Raw genomic sequence first — 25,831 nt, 5'->3', positions numbered from 1 at the left:
GACTTTGGCTCGGGTGATGATCTCACGGTTCATGAGATTGAGCCCCGCATTGGGCTGTCAGCACAGAGCCTGCTTGGGATTCCCTCTCCTTTTCTCTCTGCCTTCCCCTGCTCTCTCTCTCTTTCTCTCTCTCAAAAATAAATAAGCATTTTAAAAAATAAATAAAATAGTTAACTTTGTATTATGTGAATTTTACCTCAATGGAACAAACAAAACCTCTGAAGCACCTAACGCAGGGCTCTGTAGCTCCCTGCCCTGTGCGCTGACCCCGGCTGCTATTCTCCACTGGGCCCAGCAGTCTCCATTCCCCTTGGACTGGAGTAGCCAAGAGAAGCAAAGGGATGTGTCCCCTGTGAGATCAGGTTAGAGCAACTGGATTGCCCAAATCCCAAACCAGGAAATCTGGTCTGACAAGCATGGGATTCACATCTGAAATCAGCCCTGCCCTGGAACCTGTACTTCCGGGTCTGGTTGGTTCTGCTTGGGAAGGAAAGGGTGGGGGGGAGCAGACAGTCAAACTTCCATATTTAACCCTTCAGGGTCCAAGGCTCCCAGAGTCAGGAGGGACTTTAGACAATATCCGGGAGGAAGTGGAAGCTCCGAGCAGATAAAATATCTTCTCCCAAGTCACACAGCCTGTAAATGGCTGGACTCGTCTAAGAGGAAGCGAACCAATGTTTATATAGCACTGGCTCTTGTCCAGGTGCCTCAGAGACGTTCTATGAACCACCTGCAGGGTATATGTTAATAGCTCCATTTTGCAGAGGAGATTCTGGGAGGCTTAGTGACCAGCCCAACATCGCACAGTTATTAAGAGGCCGGGCTGGGGGCGCCCCGGGTGGCTCAGTCCATTAAGCTTCGGATTCTTGGTTTTCGCTTAGGTCATGATCTCACGATTTGTGAGATCAAGCCTCATGTGGGGCTCTGCACTGACAGCACGGGGATCCTCTCTGCTTGGGATTCTCTCTCTCCCTCTCTCTCTGCCCCTCCCCCCACTCACACTCTCTCGCTCTCTCTCATGCTCTCAAAAATAAATAAACTAAAAACAAAAAACAAAAAAAACCCTCAGCGCTGGCAGTGGAGTAGGGGTCTACATGACTCTTTACAATCTGTAAGTCTTGCTAGGCTTTTGTCGGTCTTGTTCACATGGGTATCCCCGATGCCAAGAGAATGAATGAATGGGTCACACCAAGGTCTTTCCATTCTTCTGTATCTCCTTCCAGACTCACCCTGTTCAAAGTTAACAAACACTCTGGGGCTTGCTAGCACAGTTGCCATGGTAACTGAACTCTTAGAACTTAGAAACAACAGCTACAGGCGATTCAGGACAAAAGCAGTGAACCCTTCTCTTGCTAAACTAGGTAAGGCTTTTCTGTCCATGCGGACAAGGGTTAACACAAACCAGCCAAGAGTAAGAAGATATTTGCTAACACACCTTTAGTGTTATGGACCGTGGTTGTTGACCAAGGACCCTTTTTTACCCACCACTGTCACCTTTACCACAGATGCGTGGCTTAAAAAATGGTATCTATTGAGGACATCTGCTTTAAGTGGTAACTAAATTATAACCCCACTCTACCACCGGTGCCTGGAATCAGCAGGAGATAACTGCCGTTACCTGAACAGGTTGATAGCATTTTAGCTCAAAGCAGGAGAATTGCCAGTGTTGCTGAGTAGTAGAAACCTATAGCTTTTGGACTTTTTGAAGTATTGAAAATAACTTAAGACCCTTCCAAACAAAATAAGAATTGACAAAGAAATAGCCACAGCCATTTAAAAAACAAACAAACAAAAACAAAAATTTCAAAGAATTGACTATTATGCAAATAAGTGAGAAAACCTGAACTAAACGGATGGTTTTTTTGGGAAACCATAAATTACCAAAATCAATCCATGAAGACAATTCAATTCTTTTTTTTTTTTAATGTTTATTTTTGAGAGAGAGAGACAGAGCATGAGCGGGGGGAGGGGCAGAGAGAGAGGGAGGCACAGAATCCGAAGCCGGATCCAGGCTCTGAGCTGTCAGCACAGAACCCAAGGTGGGGCTTGAACTCATACCGGCGATGAGATCATGACCTGAGCCGAAGTCAGACGATTAACCGAAGAAGCCACCCAGACCCCCCGAAAATCAATTTAATTCTAAACAGACCAAATATCATACACATAAAATGGAAATGTTATCAAGGAGCAGTTTTCCCACCCACAAAGGAAAAAAAAAAACAAGAACACTAGGTCATATAAGTCCTCTGATGACTTCACCAACACTTTAAGGAGCGATAAATAAAAACATCATTCAAATGCTTCAAGATCTTAGAGACAATAATCGTAATAAACTTATATTTATTGAGTCCCTACATGGTAGCTGCACTCTGTTGTATTCTTCAATTCTCATGATAATCCTATGAAAAAGATAAGTTATTATCCTCATTTTAGAGATGAAAAAACTCAGGCAAAAGGAGTTAAATCACTTGTTTCAGGACTACACAACTGTTAATGGCAGATCCCAATTTGAACCTGGTGAGTTTAGTTCCAGAAACTTACTCTCTTAACCACTCTATCAGGTCAACTCTTCCAAATGCCTTTTATGAATATTACATATCAATACCCCAATCTGTCAAAGATAGCAGGAGGGAGGAACAACTATAGACTAGTTTCATAACAGCAAAAGTTGTAAGCCAAATTTTGGCAAACAAAATCCAGCAAACAATAAAAATTGTATATATACCACAACCGAGTATGGGTATACCAAGAACATAAGACGGTTCAATATTAGGAATGTTATTGATATTATTCACCATACTTATAAATCATTGGAGAAAAGTGCATGATTATTACGTAATGCTGCAAAGGTATTTGGTGAAAGTCAAAGTCCATGCCTAATTCAAAAAGAAAATTTCTAAACAACAGGAAGGGAAAGATATGTTCTTAAAATACAATTGCGCGCGCGCGCACACACACACACACACACACACACACACACACCTCAAGCCAAAAAGCCAGTTTGTAAGGATAAAATACTAGAATACTAAAAGCATTCTCATTAATGTCAGGATAAAACAAGGATATTCACTACCATCACATACATAATTTTATTTAAAATTGTTCCAGAGGCACTTACCAATGTAATTAAACAAGTGGACAAAGAAACAAAAAAGAGGTATAGAGATTTAAAAAAGAAGAGATATAGTTATTATTATTTATAGGTGATATGACACAATTATATCTCAGAAAACGTAAGAAATTCAACTAAAAACTGTAGCACAAAGAGAATTCAGTAGGTGTCTAAGTACAAATTTAGTATGCAAAAATAATAGGCTTGGGGCGTATGGCTAGTCGATGGAGCATGTGACTCTTTATCTCGGGGTTGTGAATTTGAGCCCCACATTGGGTGTAGAGATTACCTAAAAATTAAAAAAAAAATCTTAAAAAAGTCAATAACCTTATTATATATAAAAAAGATTATTTTGAAAATATAATGGAAGATTTACATTTTGACCCAGAAATTCCAGTTCTGGGAATTTATCTTACCAGTGTGCTTGTATATTCATTCATTCATTCATTCATTCATTCAGCAATTACTACTGAGTGCTTATTCATTCCACATCGGATCCTCTTCTGGATGCCAAGAATGCAGATGAGTAAACAAATTGGACAAAACGAAACCAAAACCCAAACCAAAAACCTTCCAATCTGGTGTAGGAAGCAGATAATAAACGCAATAGTAAAAGTAAATGATGTAGTGTGTTAGAAGGTGGTAATTGCTGACAGAAAAGAGTAGAGCGGAATAGGGAGCTTGGGATAGCCGGGTGGCCCGGATGGGCTTCCTGGAGAAGAAAGGAGGTAAGGAGATGAGCCATGTGCATATGGGGTTGGGGGGTGGGGGGGAAGGGAGCAAAGACCCTGGGGTGGAGTAGTGGGTGCACGCAAAATGAGTCACATCTGTAACAGAAAAAGAGTCAAAGAATAAGTATTCATCTACAGGGGACCAGTCAACAGACTAAGGTACATCTACCAGTGGAAGGCCACACAGCTGTGCACAAGAGTAAGGAAGCTATGATGTGAGATGGAAAGATCTGCAGGATATGTTGAGTGAAAAAAAGGGAGGAGAATAGATTATGTGGTGTGCTACTTTTGTGTAAGAAAAGGAGAGAAATCAATATTAGAAAGATATTAATTCTTTCTGAATTAATGTATCAATTTAATGTGGGCTTCCCCTCCCCCCCAAAAATAAGCCCAGAAAAGCTAGTTTTTAAGAGCTAAACAAATTATTGGGGCTCCTGGGTGGCTCAGCCGGTTAAGCGTCAGACTTCGGCTCAGGTCATGATCTCGCAGGTCATGGGTTGGGGCCCTGTCAGCTGTCAGCACAGAGCCTGGAGGCTGATTCCGATTCTGTGTCTCCCTCTCTCTCTGCTTCCCTATCCCCTCCACTTGCCCTCTGTCTCTCTCTCTCAAAAATAAATAAACATTGGGGTGCCTGGGTGGCTCAGTCGGTTAAGCCTCCGACTTCAGCTCAGGTCACGATCTCGCGGTCGGCGAGTTCGAGACCCGCGTCGGGCTCTGGGCTGATGGCTCAGAGCCTGGAGCCTGCTTCCGATTCTGTGTCTCCCTCTCTCTCTGCCCCTCCCCCGTTCATGCTCTGTCTCTCTCTGTCTCAAAAATAAATAAATGTTAAAAAAAAATTAAAAAAAATAAAAATAAATAAACATTAAAAAAAAGAGTTAAACAAATTTTTTTCTTTTCTTTTTTTTTTTTTTTTTTAGAGTAATCTCTATACCCAACGTGGGGCTTGAACCCACAATCTGGAGACCAAGAACTGCACTCTCCACTGACTGAGCCAGCCAGGTACCTCTAAGAAAATTCTTTTTATTTTTTATTGATTTATTTTTAATTTTTTCTGTTTTTACTTTGATTTGCACTTATTTTATGCAGAATTTACTCCCGGGCCTTAAGTTTTGTTTCTTCAGTTTCTTCTGGGATATGTTTTTCTTCTGTGCAACTTCCTCTTCTGGTTTAGGAACAGTCTGCTCTTTTTCAGTAAGGATCATCTCAGTGTGGCTGGGAGAGCTCATGTATGGGTGAATCCGACTTTGAACCCTCTGAGTTCTACCTTGCATCTTGGGGGCTCTGTTCACCTGGATGTGCTCAATGACCAGAGAATCTCCATCTGAACCCTTTAAGTTCAGCATTACTCTCTGCATTTTTAAGCATGTGCAGTAAAAAGTCAGCCATCTTTTTGGGCCACTGACCCTGTGTCCAGCCCCACTGTTTGGCCTGGGCCCACCTACCAGCTCCACCATCGTAGTGATGGAATGGAACACGTTGCTTGTGCAAAGTGTCGTCGTTCAGATACTTGGTGGCTTTTCAGATAGGCATACCCCTGATGGCCTGGGCAGTTTCACGTGTGTTCCTAAAGTGAACACGAAGATTTGAACCTCTTGGTTTGTTTGATTTTGTTGGGTTTCCTGGATCAGGTGAATAGTGAACCATTTTCAGAGATCACCTCGGGCTGCTTATGGGAAGAGACTCTTTTTTTTTTTTAAGTTTATTTTATTTCTTTTGAGAGAGTGTGAGAGAATGAAGGAGCATGAGCATGAGTGGGGGAGGGGCAGAGAGAGGGAGAGAGAGAGAATCTCAAGTAGGCTCTGCACTGTCACCCCAGAGCCCAACGCAGGGCCCGATCCCACCAGCCATAAGATCACAATCTGAGCTGAAAAAGAGTCAGATGCTTAAACTACTGAGTCACCCAGGTGCCCCCCCTAAGAAAATTCTTAAGAAGAGTGAGAAGAATAAGGCTAGCTCAACCAGAGGTCAAAACATACTGTAAAATTACGGTAATTAAAAATACTTTTTAGGGGCGCCTGGGTGGCTCAGTCGGTTGAACATCCGACTTCGGCTCAGGTTATGATCTCACAGCTCGTGAGTTTGAGCCCCACATCGGGCTCTGTGCTGACAGCTCAGAGTCTGGAGCCTGCCTGAGTTTCTGTGTCTCCCTCTCTCTCTCTGACCCTTCCCTGCTCATGCTCTGTCTCTGTCTCTGTCTCTTTCTCAAGAATAAATAAACATTAAAATTAAAAAAAATACTTTTTGTTTGGGAACATGAATAGACAGATCAACAGAATAGGATAGAAAGTTCAGAAACAGACCCCAACACACATAGGAAAAAAATGCAATAAATCCTTCTGGGAATACTGAGTAGTCATCTGGAAACAAACGCATTTGTACCCTTCCTGCATTACTTACACTAAAATAAACTTCAAACAGCTCAAAGATATAAATCTAAAATGTGAAACCATTAAAGTATCAGATTTAAAAAAAATTTATAATCCTGCAGTGGGATGGGTTTGTTTAAGCATGACTCAGAACTCAGAAGTCATCAACTTTGACCACCATAACATTTTTAAAAATTTCCACAGAAAAAAATAACAAAATCAAAAGACAGTAAACAGGACAATAATATATGCAACACACATGCAGACAAATCTCCATAGCATAAAAAGAACTCCTATAAATCAAAGTGCCGGACTAAAATCCTATAGAAAAGCAGTCCTGGAATGTGAACAAAGAGTTCTCAGGAAAGGAAATTGACACAGCTCTTAAATTTATTAAAAGATGCTAGGGGTGTCTGGGTGGCTCAGCTGGTTGAGTGTCCGACTTCAGCTCGGGTCATGATCTCACGGTTCATGGGTTCGAGCCCCGCGTCGGGCCCTGGGCCGACAGCTCGGAGCCTGGAGCCTGCTTCGCATTCTGTGTCTCCCTCTCTCTCTGCCCCTCCCCCACTCACACTCTGTCTCTTAAAAGTGAATAAATGTTAAAAAAAAATTTTTTTTAAAGCCACAGTGAGATATTTAGATTCAATGATTAGCAAAGATAAAAGTCATTTGATAACATACTTGGCTCATAACTATCGTTATTAGAAAGTGCTGATCTAGGTGGAGACAAATTCTCCCTTGAGTTACTAGTTAAGTCACTGAGCTTCAGGGCCTGGAACCTGGTTCTTCCCTCTGCGTCAGGACCACTGCGGCAGGGGCCCAACCTCAGCCCTCCTCGGCAAGGATGCTCAGCCCGCTGCACCTCTTATTCTTGGTCACTGCCCAAATATCAGCTCCTCTGGTCATCATCTCTTTTTTCCATACTGCTCTGTCATTCCTCTTTTGTCTCAACGACCCCCTGTCTCCACCGTCCCAAAACTTTTTACTTGGTCCTTTGGAAAGCCGGTTCTTGGTCAACAAAATTGCCTGCTGATTGCACAGCCTAGGGTTTTAACTCTGGGGCCTGGCCGGTAAGGAGAAGGCATGAAGTATGAGGGGCTAATGGCCAGGGGTGAACCCGCGTGTACCCACTGTGAGTGGTAACGACACTGACAAGCTGGAGAGCCCACATGTCCTGAGCCAGCTTCACGTGCGGAACGCGGACTCAGTCTGGTCAGGTCTTCAGTTGTTTCAAGAGAGGCACGAAACCCTCCCACAACTGCTGGGGGGATGTAAAACGGTTCAGTGTTGTTGAAACAATTGACCATTCCTCAGATAGTGAAACACAGAGTTCCCACATGACCCAGCAATTCACTCCTGAGAATCGAAGGGAATCCAAGAGAATCGAAAACGGTTCCCACAGAGACTTGGACGTGAATGTTCACAGCAGCAATATTCAGAACGTCCAACAATGGAAGCAACCCAAAAGTCTGCCATGGAAGGAACGAATGAACAATGTGTGGTAGTCCGTCCAATGGAATATGATTTAGCCATAATCAGGAATGAAGTCCTGACATAGACTGTAACATGGATGAGACTTGGGAACATTAAACTCGATGAAAGAACCCAGCCCCAAAAGGCCACTTCTCGTATGATTCCGCTCGTATGAAGTGTTCACAACAGGTAAATCCATAGACATGATGGGTTGGTTATTGGGGCTGAGGCTAGAGGGTGGGTAAGGGCACCTCTTCCTGGCACCCCTCCCCTTTACCCTCATTCCTTGCCACTCTGGCACCTGCCCGAGGCTTCCTCCAGTCCATTCTCCTTTACTGTCTGGTAAAGACCCTGTCTCCCCTGGCGTTCTTGCCTCACCCCTTCATGGCCGCTTTGGGCCCAGACTTGCTTTCTCTTTCTCTTCCTCCCCAGGCCCTCCTTTGTGCTGCTGTCTCTGTGCCCACGTGCGGGGCCGTACAACAGACCGCCTCCTGCGCTCAGCTCCTGGCCCTCCGCCTCGCCCGGTCATTCCACCTCCCCCCCTTCCACGGGGCCAAAATGTGGACCTCGTTACCTCACCCTGCGTTGTTACACGCGGGAGCCCTTTCTCCCCCTGTGGCCCCAGCTTTCCAGCTGCGTGTTCATTGCTGCGCTCACACTTCCTGTTCTCTTACCCTCAAGGTGGTCTTTGACTCCACTCTTCCTGTCTTCACTTCCTGCCCTCTCCTGTGTGGCTCCCCTACCCTGACCTCTCCTCTAGCAACCTCACGACTTCTCTCCAGCTGACTGTCCGCCGCCCCTGCCTGGAAACCCCAACTCAGGTCAGTCAGATCATTCTTCCTCTCCATGGGCACAACAGGGCCATCAGCTCTGCTGGAGAAAACCATGTCACCACAGAATCTGGTGCCATTAATTTGTGGACATCAACTGTAGCCAGGCCCCCGGTACTATACACAGCGTGCTCTGCTTTCCTCATGGGCTCACCCTGCCATCTTCCTCAGTGGCCATTTAAGACCATCTCCAGTCTCCCCAAACCGCTGGCCTCTCCTACTATCACACACAGAATCTGGAAGCCTTCGGACAGGGACTCTCCCATCGTCCTGCCATCAAGGTTCCCCCCTGACCGTACCCACTTATTGCCTCCAAGGAGAAAACAGGTCTGAATGTTTGTATCCCACAAATTTCATACGTTAAACCCCAATGTCCAGTGGGATGGTATCAGGAAGTGAGGTCTTTAAGAGGTGATTAGGTCACGAGGGCCAAGCCCTTTTGAGTGGGATTAGTGTCCTCACGAAAGAGGCCCCAGAAGGATCTCTCATCCTTCCATTATATGACAGTGTGCAACGTGGACTCCCAGCTCCCAGAACGGTGAGAAATACATGTTTTGTGTTTGCAAATCATCCAGTCTATGGTATGCTGTCATAGCGGCATGCACTGCCTGAGGCCAGTCCTCCCCACTGTGCTGGATCCCAAACCAGATTCTACCTTCGGCCCCTTGATGTTCTCTCGGGCTTCTCTGATGTCTCCCCACTGATTCCTTGACAAGAACAAATAAGAGTCCTTACGTGTCTACCTCCCTCCCTCCACCTTGTGTCCTTTTCCAGCAACTAGCCTCTTTCCCTCCTAAGCCAAAGCACTTGTTGAAAGAGTTGTCTACACTGGCTGCCTCAGTTTCCTCATATACACTTCCTCCCCAAAGCAACCTGGCTCCTGCTCCCGATTCTACCGAAATTTTTCTTGCCGGTCATCGCCGATCCCCTAATTGCCCAATCTAACCAACACTTCTTTTTTCTTTCATTAAAATTTTTTTAAAAAGTACTTACTTAGGGGCACCTGGGTGGCTCAATGGGTTAAGCGTCCAACTTTAGCTCAGGTCATGATCTCATGGTTAGTAAGTTCAAGCCCCACATCAGGCTCTGTGCTGACAGCTCAGAGTCCGGAGCCTGCTTCAGGTTCTGTGTCTTCCTCTCTCTCTGACCCTCCCCCGCTTGCACGCATGTTCTCTCTCTCTCTCTCTCTCTCTCTCAAGAAGAAATAATCATTGAAATTTTTTTTAATTAAAAACAATAATAAAATAAAAAACATTTATTTTTGAAAGAGAGAGAGACAGAGAAAGCACATATACAGGCAGAGAGGGGCAGAGAGAGAGGGGGCTTGAACTCACAAATTGTGAGATCATGACCTGAGCCGAAGTCAGAAGCTTAACAGAGTAAGCCACCCAGGCGCCCCTCTAACCGACACTTCTTTTTTTTTTTTTTTTTTTTAATTTATTTTTTTTCTAACCGACACTTCTAAGTCATGAGCTTTTTTGGCTCCTCTGCCACACTAACCAACCTCCCGGATACCTGCCTTGCAGCAGGAATTGTGATCGAGGGGTCTGTGGGAACTCACCAGGGAGAGACTTCATCTGCCCTGGGGAGGGTCAGAGAGGGTTCCCTGGAGGCAGCGACCCCAGGGCAGAGCGTGAATGTACGCGTATAAGTTGGCCAAGCAGAGAAGGGGAGCAAGGGCATTTTACAAAATGGGAAGAATCCCAGAATTTGTGAACTGCTAGAAGTTTATCGTTCCTGAAGTTGAACTGGGAGACAGATTATGAAGGCCTTTGAAGGTCATGGTAAAGAGTCTGCCGTTTGGATTTTATTCTGGAGGCAGTGGGAATACATACATGACCTAAAGGAGAGGTCGGCAAGCTTTTTATGTCATGGGCTACATAGCAGGTGTTTTAGACTGTTGCAACTTTTTGCTTCTGCCGGTGTAGCACCAGAGAAGCCATAGAACACAACAAAAACAAGAGTGTGACTGTGTCCCAATAAAGTTTTATTTATGCCCACAGAAATTCGAATTTCATATAATTTTCATATGTCACAGAATGCCATTCTTCTTTTGAATTTTTTCCAGCCACTTAAAAATGTAAAATCCAGGGGCACCTGGGTGGGTTAGTCCATTGAGCACCCAACTCTTGGTTTCGGCTCAGGTCATGATCTCACAACTCATGAGTTCAAGCCCTGCATTGGGCTCTGCGCTGACAGTTTGGAGCCTGCTCGGGATTCCCTGTCTCCCTCTTTTTCTGCCCCTCCCCCACTTACACTCTCTCTGTGTCTAAAAAATAAAGAAAAAGAAAAGAAAAAAGTAAAGCCAGTCTTAACTCCCAGGGCCTGCAGGCTAAAGTTTGCCAACCCTGATGGAAAGCAAGGGAGTGATGCAATCAGAGCTGGGTTTTAGGTGATGGATCGGAGTGGGGGTGGTGCTGCCAGCCAGGAGGCTGGTGAGCAGGCCATGGCAGCAATCTGGAAGAGAGAATACACACTAGGCAAGTGGCGGTGAGGATGGAACTAGACGGCTGGGTTCAGGAGAGTGCACAGAGATGGCTTAGAAGCCTCCCTGACCACACTCCACTTGGGGAAATAAATAGGATTGGTGTCTGTTCCAAAAAGAGCATGGCCCTGAAATGCTAAGGTAATGGAACTACGTGTCACCACGGTCTCCACGAGGGGGAATCATCCCAGGCTAGTTCTAGATAGACGCCCTCAGAACATCTATGGTAGGGGGCTTTCCAATAGCAAGAGCCCCCCAGAAAGTCCAGAGTTCCTCCCTGTTTGGGGCGGGGGGTGGTGCTTACATCTGTCATGGGCTATCCACAAGGTCATTGGTCACATGGAATACTTTGGAAGCCCTGAGTGAGGCCTCGAGACAGAAAGACATCATTTGTTGGGCAGCCAGTGGGTGATGTGCAGGCAGTTGGTCATGAGAGACCCTCCTCTGAGGTTAAGATGCAGAGCTCACCGTCTTCCTTGACACCGTGAAGGGTGGTGGGTGTCTCATGGTCCTAGGAGTTGCTTTGTCTCTCCTGTGGAGGCCGGGCACCCAGAGAGGATTCCTTTTCTTCTCCAGCGTCAGGAAGGATCCGCTAAACTCATCCCCATTCTCTTTTTCCACCTGTACTCCCAGACGTAATCTCCTCGTCCCACCCCAGCTGAAGCCTGACAGGTTGTCTCTTCTCTTTCCAAGCTACTGTTGATGGATAAATACCATGTCCTTCCCCATTCAGGGGTCCCTCCAGTCTCATTACCTGGCTCGTACAAATCAAAAACTCTAGCTCTCTGCCTCAGCACTTCCCACCGTGGGATGGGTGCACAGCCCTCAGATCTCCTTGCCTCCGACACCCCTCCCCCACTTCATCCAGACAAGATGTCTACGAAGTCAGCGGCAAGAAGGAGACCGTGTTTATGACTGATGACTTCTCTCTGGGAAAAGTGGGAGAAAAAAGTGGATCAGCATTCTGTGTGGGTGTTGGATTTCTGAGCAGCACAGTTCTCACTGTGACTTCGTCACACGTAAGACCTGCTTGAGATTTTGTGATGAAGTCAAAAGGAGAACATTCGGGAGCCTGGGTGGCTCAGTCGGTTAAGCGACCGACTTCGGCTCAAGTCATGATCTCACGGTTCATGAGTTCGAGGCCCACGTTGTCTGTGCTGACAGCTCAGAGCCTGGAGCCTGCTTCAGATTGTGTCCCCACTCTCTCTCTCTGCCCCTCCCCACCTCGTGCTCTGTCTCTCTCTCTCTGAAAAATAAACATTAAAAAAAAAAAGAGAGAGAGAGAACATTCAACGTGGCTGAGCCACATTCAGCTGTTGAGCAAGGAATGGATTAAAGCGATGGGCCACAAATCTAATCTGGGAGAAGAGAGGCATGAAGATAGGAAAGGAGATGATGACCAGTTAAAAGATGAGGGCCGGTGGCTCAGGGGTCCCAAACACGAGGAAGAATTGTCATATCAGGAGAGTAAAAAGAAGGAGCTAGAAATACAGTTGGAGGAGGAGGTCTAAGACTGGGATGTTAGACATGGAAGTCCTGGAAGATGTGCTGTACTCGCGAACGACAAGGTCCAGGGTATGACAGTGTAGCAGGTGTGAGTCTGGGGCAAATTAGGGGATGTTCAGAACCATATGGGGTTGGGGTTCTTCATGATGAGGGGTGACCTGGATGGGCTTTGGGCAGCATGGAGCATGATGGGCTCCTGTCCTTTACATGTGCTTTGGATTCCTTCTCTTCTCTATTAAAACTCAACCCATAGGTGATCTAACCCAATCCTACGTCTTGGAATACTCTCTGCCAATGATTCCCCATTTTTATCACTAAATCTGTCCCCAACTTGGGCCTTTGCCTGGAGTGGTCATTCCTTACCACCTTCAGGGCTCGGCTCCAATGTCACCTTCTTAGAGTAGCCCTCCCACTGCCCTTAGAGCCCCCCTCCCTAAGAAAGCCCTCTTAGAGTAGCTTTCCCTTAGAAAGCCCTCGCTTTCTGCCCCAAATAACTCCTCCCTCCTCTCTGACCCTTATTCTGCTTTGTTTTCCTTCATGCACATCAATATACTTCCTATAAATCAGTACTATACTTATTTATTTGATGATTTTCTCTCTCCCCTGGAATGAGTTTTGTGGAGGGCGTGTGCAAACCCCTACCTTTCTCACTGCTGTATTGCCACACTTCAAACTCCTCCCAGCTCATAGTAAGGGCTTATTAACTATTTGTTGAAAAAATAGATACACAAGAGAAGACTATTTTATGTGATATGGGCTTCAAGAGCTCATTCTGAAAGCCAAAACCTGAATATTGGCCATTGTGTTGGATGTGTTCCTAAGGCAATTCTAAGTCCCCCCAAGGTCATCACTGCTCTGTGTCAGGTGGAAGGTCCAAGAGGAACCCTGTGAAGTGCACATCTACGGATAGTCTTCTTTTTGGTTGATACCAGTCCTGGGCAGGCAGAAAGAGATCGTGTGTTTCTCAGCGTAATAACGGACATGTTTTTCCCTAAAGGAAAAGGGCAACTCTCTGCCTTCCATGGCATTAGCCTCTGTAATCTCTGAAAAGAGGAAGGAGGCGGGCTCAGCGCACCCACCTGTGTCCCCACTTGTGGATTGCATTTCGGAGTCCAAGGGCTGGCTGCGCATCAGTGTTCATGTGGCCCAAAGTGGCGGTGGGGGTGGGGGACTCCACCTGCACTTGAGCCGTGGGAGTGACGTGGTGGTTGGGCGCTTTCAAGGGTAAAGTCCTCCAGGAAATGAGGAGCTTTGGAGGGAAGATTTGCTCTGAAGGCTGGTGTGGCTGGAGAGCTGTGGAGAGCATCCCGAAGGAGAAAGTGGCTCCAGCCAGAAGGGCCAGGGCCTTGGGGGCCACAAGAATTTTGGTCTTGATTCTCAGTGCCAGAAGCGGCCCCTGTGGGAAGATGTGACGAGATCAGTTGGGTTAAAAGAGATCCTGACGGCGTGGGTTGGAGAGGGCTGAGTGGATGCAGGGAGACTAGGCCGGAAGCTGTTGGCAAGTGTCTGAGTGATAGACGATGTGCCTTAGACCAGTAGACAAATGCATGGATCTGGCAGGTTTTTAGGAGGCTAAATGGGTGGAGCTTGATGATAAGTCAGATAAAGAGAATGAGGGAGAAGGATGATCAAAGGAGGCACCTCGCTTCTGGCAGGAGCATAGACGGACGTGGTGCCATTTATGAGGTGGGGGGACACTCAAGGGAAGAGAGGGAGGAGGAAGGACAGATGCTGAGCCAGAGAGGCAGGAGGGAAACCTGGGGAGTGTTGTGTCACAGACGTCGAGGCAGACGCCAAAACCAAAGTTAAAGCACGTGTGGCGAGCTGAGAGCAAACCTTCTCCACCTGTATAACGGGTCCATCGTGAAAAAGATGAAAGGTACTGAAATAGGAAAATGACGCACAGCCCTATAGACAACTGGGCAACTGATACGGGAAGGTGATTTGCAGAAGAAAGGATCCAAATTTCCAGTAAACGTATGAAGAGAAGTTCAAGGTCCCTAGGAACTACAGGAATGTAAGTGTTGGGGGCCGAATTGTGTTCCCCCTTCCCCAAAATATGTGGAAATCCTAACCCCGTCTACCTCAGAATGTGACTTATTTGGAAATGGGATCGTCCCAGAGGTGATTAGTTAACATGAGGTCATGCTGGAGTAGGGTGGGGCCGTAATCCAGTGTGGCTAGTGTCTTCCTTACAACAACAGAGACTCGAGGAGAACGCCACGTGAGGAGAATTGGAGCCATTCACCCAAGGTTAACCCCCACCACCAGAAGCTGGGAAGAGGCAAGGAAGGACAGTCCCTTACAGGTTTCAGAGGGAGCACGACCCTGCCAGCATCTTGATTTCTAGTCTCCAGAACTTTGAGACCATAAGCTTCCGGGTTTTGTTTCGTTTTGTTTTTTTTAAGCCAGCCAGTTTGTGGTACTTGGTTACAACAGCCCTAGAAATTAATACACTAAATTAAAATAACATTGAAATGCCTTTTTTATTTTTCCCATCAGCTTGGCAAACAAAACAAAACAAAAAAAGGTGATAATATCCAGTGCTGGCAAGGATGTGGGTGTGAGAGAATGCCCACCGCAATGGCTGGTTGGAGTGGGATTTAGTGACATCTCACTGGAGGGCGATTTGGGCCTCCTCCCAATAAAACCTTCAAATAAAAATGAAAAGGTCCGGCAATTCCTGTCTATTGTGGATAAGCGTATGTGTTCGCCAAAGAGATGCATGTAAGAATGTTCTCTGTTGTACTTTTGGAATAGCCAAACCCTGACAAAACGCATCATGTCCATTGGTAGGGAATGAATGGTTCCATAACTGGCTCGTCTCTTCTCCGGGAGGATTCATGAAGTTAATGAAGCTTAAGCTTCCCTGCCCCTCCCTTGCATCAGCTCCTTTGAACGCCCAGAAGGGGTTCTAGCAATTGCTGTCCGTAACTCTGCATTGTTTTTCTTAAAGAAGTTGCCTCCAAACTCAAAAGCTTCAGGCCCCATAAAACTCGAACCTGCCCCTGTCATACCATATGACGTATGACCACAGTTAAAAAAAAAAAAGAAATGAAGCAGATAACTGGAGAGGGGAGGGTTTCACTACGTGCAGAGAAGGGCGGAAAGTGACAAGTGGGTTTGCCATCCGGAAGTTCCTGGTAACCTTGGCGGGCAGTCTCAGTGGGGACAGTGGGTGGGAAGAAATGACAGACCACTGGGAGAGACGGACAAAGTGGGGGCCGTATGTACAGTCCTTTCAAGAAGCCTGGCTGCAGAGGGAGATGAGTTGCAGGAACAAGTCTCATGATGGAGAATGTTTTAAGAAGGAAGAGGCTTGCGGGGCGCCTGGGTGGCTCAGTCAGTTGAGTGTCCAGCTCTTGGTTGCGGCTCAGGTCATGATCTCACAGTCTGAGGGTTCGAGCCCCGCATCAGGCTTCGCGCTGAAGGCGCAGAGCCTGCTTGGGATTCTCTCTCCCTCTCTCTCTGCCCTTCCCCTGCTTACTCACTCTGTCTCTCTCTCAAAATAAATACACTTAAAAAAAATTAAAAAGAAAAAAAAAAAAGAAGGAAGAGGCTTGAGCCACTGTCAAGGAAGAAGAACCGGGGAGTGCCCAGCGTTGAGGTAGAATAACAGCAGTTCTGAAAATATTTCTCGCTTTGGCTGCCCAGCCTCCAAACACTCTTCCAATCTGGGGTGTTATCTCAAGCCCCCAACTCCCATCCCGGAAGCCGAAATGGATCAGACCTCACCCCCTTCCACGCACCCAGCACGGCCGCGTGACCCGGGCTCCTGAACTGAGGTTGGAGCCAGAGCCCAGCAGTGGGCAGTAGCCGCCAGCCCAGCAGGCCCTCCTGAGTGCCCAGGAGGGATGGTGCCAGCTGACCATTCCTGTGGTTTGGTCTTGAATGACGAAGCTCCCATCCGGTTCCAATCTAAGCTGCTTCTCTAGCCTTCCCGCCATTCTGAGAACAATTCCACATTCCCCCAATAAACCCTTTCCTGCACAAGCTAGCCAGCTGGCTTTCTGCTGTCTGCCACCAGGACCACGGCTGGGTAAGCAACTCTCCTCAGCTCTCAGGAATATGGAAGGCCATGGACAGAATCCTGCCCCATCGCATGCTTTTTCCTGGATTTCCCCAATTTTTTCCTGGAATCGTTGGTGTCTCCTACCACTTGCACCAACTCGTGTTTCATAAAAAACGGTGTTTGATCTGGCACCAAAGGTACAGGTCTATTTATCGTGGGTTTTGTCGGACTTCAGTCTTGTGCTCTGCCCTCCAGGACCATGAAAGTCTCTGGATCCCTGGGCAGATCCCTTTCAGTCGTGAAGTGACCTGCCAAGCAGATCCTCCTAACAAGATTCCCTTAACACTTAACACTGGGAGGTTTCGTTCCCTGCGTAAGAGGTAAAATGATGGAGTGGAAAGAGTATGAGATTTGGAATCAGGAGACTGTGTTTGAGTTCAAGCTTGCATGTCAGTAACTGTATGCCCTTAAGCAAGTTTCTTGAGCTCAAGTTTCTCTGAGCCCCAGTATCCTCACTTGTATATTCCTGCTGCCGAGACCCTGGGAGCTAGCTGTCACATCAGAGCGCCTACTGAAGAAACAGATCTCGTGAACAAGTTTTTATGCTTTATTCCTGGGACCTCAGAAATGTGGACTGAGGGAGGATCAGGGCCCGGAGTGAAGGGGCAGCCAGCTCTTGAGGCCAGTGCTGGAGAGCTGGGCCGGTGGGAGTCAAGGCAGTGACTCAACCAGCCACTCAGGCTTCTCTCGAGGACAGGTTAAATGCAAGACTCACAGGGGTGCCTGGGTGGCTGTCAGTTAAGCGCCTGACTTCGGCTCAGGTCATGATCTCTCAGTTCATGAGTTTGAGCCCCACATCAGGCTCTGTGCTGACAGCTCTGCGTCTGGAGCCTACTTCGGCTTCTGTGCCTCCCAATCTCTCTCTCTCTCTGCCCCTTCCCCACTTGCGCACTCCTTCTCTCTCAAAATATATAAATAAACATTTTATAAAATAAATGCAAGCGCCTGGGTGGCTCAGTCGGTTGAGCGGCCGGCTACGGCTCAGGTCATGATCTCGCGGTCTGTGAGTTCAAGCCCCGCGTCGGGCTCTGGGCTGACAGCTCAGAGCCTGGAGCCCGTTTCGGATTCTGTGTCTCCCTCTCTCTGACCCTCCCCCATTCATGCTCTGTCTCTCTGTCTCAAAAATAAATAAACGTTAAAAATAAAAAAAAACGTTAAAAAAAATTAAAAAAAAAACAAACGCAAGACTTACATAGAGATGTGGGCAGCAGAGCGACATGAAACCCAGAGATCCACAGAAATTAAAGCCCAAAGTAGAAGCTGATGCAGTAGAAGCTTTGAGCTTGCAGGAGTCATCAAGCAATAAAGGCAGAGAGGCAGCTGTTGGTGGTGGTTGCAGAGGCCGATGATGCCTCGCCCCATATCCCCTCCTTGATCTTTGTCCCCTTCTAGGTGCAAGAGATAGTTCCCTGCACGCAGACAGTTTTCACCTCCAGTCCCCTTATCACTCTACCTCTCAGCCTCAGGGTTTCTTCTGGAGGTATGGGAACTTGGCCCTTTGTGTAGGGTAGCCCAGAAGGATCAGTTAAAAAAATTTTTTTTTAAAGTACATTTATTTTTTGAATGAGAGAGTAAGCCGGGGAGGGGTAGAGAGAGAGGGAGGCACAGAATCCGAAGCAGGCTCCAGGCTCTGAGCTGTCAGCACAGAACCCGACTTGGGGCTTGAACTCACAGACTGTGAAATCATGACCTGAACGGAAGTCAGACGCTTAACCAACTGAGCCACGGGCGCCCCCAGAAGGGCCAGTTTAAAACCCCTAGGACTGTGGGAGCCCTTAGATAAATCCCCTAGCAGTGTGTGCTCCGTGCGGTCGCTGGGCTGGCCCCGGTGGGACTGAGCCCTGGGTGCCCACAGAGGCAGCCTGCTGTTGGCCTTATTCACTTCCTTCTCTCACTTTCCATCTCCCTCCTTGTGCTTCCGGGAACATCCTCCAAAATTAACTACCAAGTTCTTGTCCCAGGGTCTGCTTTGGGGAATCCAAATTTAGACAGCAGCACTGGAAGAGAGAAGCAGAAATGGAGAATCTACTTCCAGTGCCGAGAAGCAGTAGACACACTCAGAGATGACCAGATGAGGGCCTGCTGCCTCCTGGGCAACGTTCCAGTCTCCCCAGGCCGACTGGTGGGATGGATGGTTTCCAGTCAGCCAGGTTCCCAGCGTGTCTGGGGGATCCTGAATGACTCTCTGGGCCTTTCAACCTGAAGGCACCTGAGCAGACTTCTCCCCAGGATAGCTGCCATTGTTAAGTGCCTACTGGGTGCCAAGACCTTCACTTGCATTATTTCATATTCTCATGACAGCTTTAAGGGAGGTACTATCCTCTTCTAACAAACAGCACGGTATGGTACTGGCATGGACAGACATGTAGACAACAAGATTTGAATAGAGAACCCGGAAAGAAACCTTCACATATATGGTCAACTGATGTTTTTTTAATGTTTATTTTATTTTTGAGAGAGACAGAGAGACAGAGCACGAGCAGGGGAGGGGCAGAGAGAGGGAGACACAGAATCCAAGCAGGCTCCAGGCTCTGAGCTGTCAGCACAGAGCCCGACGCGGGGCTCGAACTCACAGACCATGAGATCATGACCTGAGTCGAAGTCAGACACTCAACCATTTGAGCCACCCAGGCGTCCCCAGGTCAACTGATTTTTGACAAAAGTACTAAGACTATTCAAAGGGAAAAGGTCCATCTCCTTAGCAAATGGTACTGAGGAAACTGGGTATCCACATGCAAAAGGATGCAGTCCTTCCTCTACCTCATACCATCAACAAAAATGAACTCAAAATTGATCAAAGAGCTAAATCCAAGAGCTAAAACTCCTAGAAGAAGACATACAGGCAAATATTTATGACCTTGGATTTGGCAAAATAGTTTTTTAAATATGACACCAAAAGCACCGGCAACAAAAACAAAATCAGATTTCATCAAAATGGAAAACCTTGGCGCATCCAGGGACATTATCAAGAGTGTGACAAGATAACCCATAGGATGGGAGCAGAGTTTTGCAAATCATATGTAAACAGGATAAACATTTAATATCCAGATTATATAAAGAAATCCTAGGATGCATCGTAGAACAAACAACCCAATTAAAAAATGGGCAAAGAACTTGAATGGACACTTCACCAAAGATATACCAGTAGCCAACGAGCACATGAAAATAGGCTCAGCATCATTAGCCATTAGGGAAAAAATGTAAATCAAAGCTAGGATGCAATGCTGCTTCACTCCCTAGGATTTTGTTTAAAGGAAAATGGTAAGTGTTGGTAAGGATGTTGTTATGAATTGAATTGTGTCCCACTTCCTCAATTCATATGCTGAAGTCTTAACCCTCAGTGTGACCCTATTTGGGTATAGGCTCTTTAGCAGATAATCAAGGTTAAATGAGGTCACAAAGATGGGGACGAAATCTGATAGGATTGGAGTCCTTATATGAGAAGAAGAGAAACTAGATCTCTCTTTCTCTCTCTCTCTCTCTCTCTCTCTCTCTCTCTCCCAAACCCACATACTGAGGAAATGCCATGAAAAGACAGCCAGAAGATGGCCATCTGCAAGCCAGGGAGAGGGCTGTCACTAGAAATTGAATTTGTTAGGGCGCCTGGCTGGCCCAGTTGGAGGAGCATGCAACTCTTGATCTCAGGGTCATGAGTTTGAGCCCCATGATGGGTGTAGACATTACTTAAAACAAACATACAAACAAATTTAAAAAAAAAAAAAAAAAGAATTTTCTAGCACTTTGATCTTGGACTTCCCAGCCTCCAGAATTGTGAGAAATACATTTCTGTTAAGTTACCCAGTCTGTGGTATTTTGTTATAGCAGCATGAGCAGAGTAATACAGATGTAGAGAAATTAGAGCCTTGCTAGTGGGAATGTAATATGACATACCCCTTGTGGAAGACGATTTGGCGATTCCTCAAAAAGCTCAACATAGAACTTACCATATGATCCAGCAATTCCATTTCTAGGTATATACCCAAAGAAACTAAAGCAAGTTCTCAAAGAGATATTTGTACATATTTGTACATCATGTTCTTTGTAGCAGTATTCATGATAACCAAAATGTGGGAAAAAGCCTAAGCATCCATCAACAGATGAATGCACAGATGAAATGTGGAATATACACACAATGAAATACTATTCAGCCTCAAAAGGAAGGCAATTCTGATACATGCTACAATATGATAAACCTTTAAGACATTGTGTTAAGTAAACTAGGTCAAACACAAAAGGACAAACATTATATAATTCCACTTATATGAGGTTCCTAGAATAGGCAAACTCAGAGAGACAGAAAGTGGAACAGAGGTTACCAGGGGCTGGGGGGAGAGAGCAATGGGGAGTTATTGTTTAATGGGCATAGAGTTTCTAGTTGGGACGATGAGAAAGTTCTGGAAAAGTTGGTGATGGTTAGACAACATAGTGAATGTACTAAATGCCACTAAATTGTACAAGGAAGATGGTAAATCTTATGCTATGTGTACTTCACCACAGTTTTTTTAAATTTGTAAAAAATAAATACAAAAACAACAACAAAAAAATGAGAGACTTAAAACTCAGGAAACGACCCGAGTGTCCTTTTCCAGGTGAAAGAGTAAGCAAAGTGTGGCACATCCATACAATGGAATGGACACGAAGGAGTCCACTATTCATACACAGGAGACCTTGGGTTAATCACAAACACATTATGCTGAGCAAAAGAAGACAGCCTCAGAATATGACACCCTGTATAGACTCCACTGTATAATGTTCTTGAAAAGACTACACTAGAGGGATGGAGAGCAAATCAGTGGTCACCAGGGGTTAGAGGTGAGGAGAGTGTGTTTATAAAGAGATAGCATGAGGGAGGTGTTTTGGGAGACGGAATTATTTTGCATTCCGTGGTGATATATATACTCTCATCTGTATACATGTTGAAATTCAGAGAACTACTCACCAAGATGTTTAAAAAGTCAAATTCATTTTTGAAAATTTTTTAAATGTTTATTTATTTTTGAAGAAGAGAGAGACAGAGCGTGAGCGGGGGAGGGGCAGAGAAAGAGGGAGACACAGAATCTGAAGTGGGCTCCAGGCTCTGAGCTGTTAGCACAGAGCCCAACACAGGGCTTGAATTCATGGACCATGAGATCATGACCTGAGCCCAGGCGCTCCAAAAAGTCAAGTTCATTGTATGATAATTCAAAATAAAAAATAAATGAGGCACTCAGATAGATGGAGTGACCTGCCCAGGAGTGACCTGCCCAAGGTCACACAGCTCCTCAGTGATGGGCTGGCGTGTAGACCCAGGTTTACTCGTTCCAAGACTGCCTCGCCTTCACCGGCCCAAGTTGCCTCTCCGAGGGCCAGTGTGAGGGGAGAATGAGATAATGGAGTGAAAGCCCTTTGTAAATAGTTATGGGCTATACAAATGTCAGGCTTCCCAGTTAATCAGGGAACCTAGCTGTTCCTCCAAGCCCCAATTTAATGAACAGCATTTATTATTATTGATCGGCATACTCAATTTTGACCTTCGATATATGAAGAACTGAGGTTCTAAACAACAAAGCAAAGCAAACAAACAAAAAACAACATGTGGTGTCTTCACTCCTTCCCTAAAGGGAAGAGAAGAGAGCTATAAAAAGGAATGTCTAGTCACAGTTTAAAATAAAAAGGTTGTCAGGGTACCTAAGTGTCTCAGTTGACTGTGTGTCCAACTCTTGATTTTGGCTCAGGTCATGATCCCAGGGTCATGGGATCAAGCCCTGAGTCCAGCTCAGTGCTGAGCATGGAGCCTGTTTAAGATTCTTTCTCTCTCTCTCCCTCTGCCCCTCTCCCTGGCTCATGCTCCCTGCACGGTGGCCAGGCCTCTGCAAGGGTTGCGACAAGGTAGAATCATCATCACCAAAGACCAAGGCAGGGTGAGCTGAATCCTCGGAGTGGGGGAGGGGAGGAGCTGGGTGTCCCCTGTCGGGCTAGGGAGGAACACACCAGCTTTGGAGTCAGATGAACCCTGATTCAAATTTTGCCTCTGCCATTCCTTATGATGAGAACTTACACAGTCACTTAAGCTCTCTGAGCCTCAGTTTCCTGATCTGTCACAGGGGGCAGTAATAGCACTAACTTCATAGATTCTATTTTTGTGAAGATTAGATGGTAAAGTTCCCATCTATGCCTAGCATATCAGTAAATACTGATACTAATAAACACTAACAATAGTTTCCAAGCTCTTAGACTCATATATAAAAAGATTATACAAAAATAATTCCAAAGTGAATCACAACTATTACAGGGATGAGAAAAAATACTCACCTCTGTACCATCAGTTTAATGTTCTTTCCCAGTGGGCCACCAAATCCTGATCAGACAGTTAGCTTGGTAGGCATGAACAAAATAAAAGGAAGGGCAGTTCATTGGTTCATTCTTTTGTTTATTTATTCCACCAACGAAGGCCCCATGGTAGGTGCTGGAGATGCACGGGCAAACAGGACAGACTAAGGAGCTTTCTTGGAACTTCAGAACCAGGAGGGCAGACAGACTGTAAACAAGTAATCACAGAAGTGGCCAAGACAATTTAGATAAGCCTAAGTGCTATGTAGGCAAAAAAATCGGTTGATGTATTAGAGTGAACTGGGTGGCCATTTCCATGGGGTGGCCGGGAAACCCTCCTTGGGAAGCTGATATAGCTCAGGCGAGTTCTAAGACTTGAAGAGGGCAGCCATGCAGAGATGTCAGGGGGAGACCCAGGCCAAGACCACAAGGTAGGTGCTGACTCCCTCCAGAGTGGCTGGAACTCTGTGAGCACCAGAAGGAACGACATTCTTTTTTTAAAAATTTTTTTCAAAGTTGATTTATGTATTTTGAGGAGAGAGACAGAGCACATGAGCGGGGGATGGACAGAGAGAGAGGAAGAGAGAATCCCAAGTAGGCTCTACAGTGTCAGTGCAGAGCCCAACATGGGGCTCGAACCCATGAACTGTGAGATCATGACCTGAGCCGAAGTCAAGAGCTGGACGTTTAACCTACTGGGCCACCCAGTTCCTCTGGGAATGGCATTTTTAAATGAGGTTGGGCAGGAGGGCAGGGGCCAAGTCACCTAGAGATGAGTCAGCCTGGGTGAGAAGTTTCAATTTTTCTTAAGTACAATGGGACGCCATGGGCAGGTTCTTTAAAGTTCGTTAGATGTTGAAAATATTTAAAATGATCAGGCTAAAATCTCCAAACTGAGGTTAGCTTTGCCAACGGGCTGTGAATAGTCAAAATCTATTTGGCCAAGGCTGCCCCCTCTGCAGAGAGCAGGGGTGGGCACTGCCTACTTGTGCTTCAGTGAGGCTCCAGTTTGGGGTTTCCATGATTAATCCCTTTTAGAAATCAACATATTATTTGTTCAGATATATTAATGCCCTCAATCCCTTTACAGTCCATTCTTGCCGGCCTGGGACCCACTTTTCCTCTCTCTGCCCATCTGAAATCCCAGCTCTGATCTGTTCAGTGTTAATTTCAGTGGGCAATCTAATTTTCTTTATCACCTTTCATGGTATCCCTAGTTATACCATTTTTTTCCTTATCCCTATTTTAGAAGTAAGGAACTCAAGCTCAGAACCTTGTTCAGAGTCACCTCATGTGATGGTAGCAGAGTCGGGATTTTAACCTAAGCTCATTTGATCTCTCACCATAGGAAGACACCCGGCATCAAAAAGGCCTCAGGTCGAAATCTGAATCGCTGTGTAAAAATACACAGATAATGCCAGATACTCAGGAGGACAGGGGCTATAAGGAAGCAAGAGGAGGTGCTTGCAAACTCAGATAAAGCAAGGAGAGAGACAAAGGCTCCAGAGCCTTATAGCTTCTGCCATCTTCATTGCAGCACACAGCGGGTGGGTAATGAACGAGCAAGATTGACAATGTAGCACAAGCAGCTAAATATAGTCTCAGGTGCCTCAGAGATGAGCTGGGGTGGGAGTGGAGACAAGGAGCCCCGCAACTGACTTTGTTCAAAAGCAAAGATCTGATGGGCGGAGCAAATAGGCTCCCCGCATCTTTGAGAGCATTATGGAAGTGCTAAATCCTGGGGATAAACCTTCAACACGTTGAGTGACTGGTCTTCATAAATGGAACCTTCCGAGAACTGTAAACAGTTTAGTTGCTTAGGGGGCTCATTTCTTCCTTATTTCAAATCCAAGAGCCAACAACAAGAATACATGAAAACAGCTATAAATGACCCAGCATTTAATCCACCTAACTGAAATCCCATTTTTACATGTGGTATATATATTTTTTTATTTAAAAGTTTTTTAAAAATTTTATTTATTTTCGAGAGAGAGAGAGAGCGCAAGCCGGGGAGGGGCAGAGAGAGAGAGGGAGACACAATATTTTGAAGCTGGCTCCAGGCTCTGAGCTGCCAGCACAGAGCCCGAAACAGGGCTGGCATCCACAAACTGCGAGATCATGTCCTGAGCCAAAGTCGGATATTCAACCGACTGAGCCACCCAGGCGCCCCTGCATGTTGTACGCATTTTTCTTTTTAATGTTGATTTATTCTTGAGAGAGAGAGACAGAACGTGAGCGGTAGAGGGGCATCGAAAGAGAGAGACACACAGAACCCAAAGCAGGCTCCAGGCTCTGAGATGTCAGCACAGAACCCGATACTGGGCTCAAACCCACAAACCGTCAGATCACGACCTGAGGTGAAGTCTGATGTTTGACCACCTGAGCCACCCAGGCGCCCCACATATTGTATATTTTTTTTAAAGATTTTTGCAAGGCCCATGATGATTCAATTTCCTGTTGGCATCATGTAAGAAATGCTTTTCTGTGTTTCTTGGTTTTCACAGTTTTGAAAAATACCATTATTATTATTTATTGTATATATGTATATACACATACATACACACACACACACACACACACACACACACACGGTAATTATTATACCATTCTTATTAGTGTTAGGTTGTTTCTGTGTCTTTATACCTGTTAAGCAATTGTATTTTCAAGATGTTCTGATGTTCAGTGAGATTTAAACATTAGTGGAATACAAAGAGAAATGGTTGGCTGATGTAACTTCCTTCTTCCACTGTCTTTGCCATGTTCTCCAACAGCTGTGGACGAATGGAGATGCCTTCTGAAGACTCTTGACAATCTAGAAGACCTATGGGACATGAGCTTCATGAAAGAGCAGAATCTTCAGATACTCTAGAACTGGGCCCCCCTGAGTTATTCTTTTTTTTTTTTCTTCAATATATGAAGTTTATTGTCAAATTGGTTTCCATACAAC

General features: G+C 45.9%; 1 long non-coding RNA gene across 1 annotated transcript; it reads left to right on the top strand.

Annotated features, from left to right (window-relative positions):
* Window positions 1–1,325: 1,325 nt before the first annotated feature.
* LOC122223749 lies at window positions 1,326–25,831 on the top strand. The gene is made up of 3 exons (XR_006204454.1): window positions 1,326–1,361; window positions 4,761–4,842; window positions 25,656–25,831. It is a non-coding gene; the product is annotated as an uncharacterized LOC122223749 (long non-coding RNA).

This window comes from Panthera leo, chromosome B4 (genome assembly GCF_018350215.1).
Source record: "Panthera leo isolate Ple1 chromosome B4, P.leo_Ple1_pat1.1, whole genome shotgun sequence".
Classification (NCBI taxonomy): Eukaryota; Metazoa; Chordata; class Mammalia; order Carnivora; family Felidae; genus Panthera; species Panthera leo.
Note: the sequence above shows the minus strand (reverse complement) of the source record. Positions and strands in the feature narration are given on the sequence as shown.